The sequence below is a fragment of the Marmota monax genome, unplaced genomic scaffold, assembly GCF_021218885.2.
Source record: "Marmota monax isolate L192 unplaced genomic scaffold, Marmota_monax_Labrador192_F-V1.1 WCK01_AAM20220418_F8-fsc00001, whole genome shotgun sequence".
In the NCBI taxonomy this organism is placed as follows: domain Eukaryota; kingdom Metazoa; phylum Chordata; class Mammalia; order Rodentia; family Sciuridae; genus Marmota; species Marmota monax.
The window spans coordinates 13,709,322-13,710,518 of record NW_026693777.1 but is presented as its reverse complement, the minus strand read 5'-3'; the positions used below and the strand labels follow the sequence as shown (position 1 = coordinate 13,710,518).

Genomic DNA, 1,197 nt, shown 5'->3' with positions numbered 1-1,197 from the left:
GGGGCGGCTCTGCCTCTCAGCAGGCCGCTGCTCCTCTTCTGCCGGTGGGTCGCAGGCCCGCCTACCTTGCAGGAGTGATTGGAAGCTCTGTCCTGCCGCGGGCCACTGGGCCTTTTCTGTCGGTGGTCACAGTTCCCCTACCTGGCAGGCGCGGGGGGTGTGGGGCGGCTCTGCCCCTCAGCAGGCCGCTGGGCCTGCTCTGTGCGTGGTCACAGTTCCCTCTACCTTGCCGGTGCAGGGGGAGGGGGCGGCTCTGCCTCTCAGCAGGCCGCTGCTCCTCTTCTGCCGGTGGGTCACAGGCCCGCCTACCTTGCAGGAGTGATTGGAAGCTCTGTCCCGCCGCGGGCCACTGGGCCTTTTCTGTCGGTGGTCACCGTTCCACCTACCTGGCAGGCGCAGGGGGTGGGGGGGCGGCTCTGCCCCTCAGCAGGCCGCTGGGCCTGCTCTGTGCGTGGTCACAGTTCCCTCTACTTTGCCGGCGCAGGGGGAGGGGGCGGCTCAGCCTCTCAGCAGGCCGCTGCTCCTCTTCTGCCGGTGGGTCGCAAAAATATGGAACGCTTCACGAATTTGCATGTCATCCTTGCGCAGGGGCCATGCTAATCTTCTCTGTATCGTTCCAATTTTAGTATATGTGCTGCCGAAGCGAGCACAAGAGATCGTACATTTCCATCCTCACCCTGGAAACACCTCTTAAGTGCCACTCCCTCTTTGTCCTCTTGCTTTCCTGCTCACAAACCTACTTACTCAGTGACCACAAAATCCCAATCCCCCCTGGTTGCCTTTTATGATTGTACCCTCTGCTCTCCATTCTGTGGAGTGTCTTCCTGCAACATTCATCTCTCATAAACCTCATTCATCACATAAGTGATGGTGGTTCCTGATAAATGAGTCAGAATTCTAGGCCTGCTAGAATGGGGAGTAGTAGGGTTGGCATCTCTCTGCTCCTGAGTCAGGTCTTGGGAGTGTGGTGGGCCCTGCACCCTTTCTGACATCTCTTGCAGTCCAGGAAAACTGAGGAACTGAGAAGAGATGGTAAGCAAGATACCTCACAGTATTGAGTTAACAATCTTTCCTTGGAATCTAGTAGACCTCTGCATGGCCTCCACAGGGGAGTTGAGACCTCATCTGCCGCTGAATCTTCCTTCTCACACCTTTCCATTTCATAAATGAGTGAGCTTGACCACCAGAGCCCATGGA

The 1,197-nt window shown here is 57.4% G+C and overlaps 1 non-coding gene across 1 annotated transcript; it reads right to left on the bottom strand.

The window, feature by feature from the left end:
- Nucleotides 1-543: 543 nt before the first annotated feature.
- LOC124104854 (U6 spliceosomal RNA) lies at nucleotides 544-650 on the bottom strand. Its single transcript, XR_006855539.1, has one exon. It is a non-coding gene; the product is annotated as a U6 spliceosomal RNA (small nuclear RNA).
- Between the last annotated feature and the right edge of the window lie 547 nt (nucleotides 651-1,197).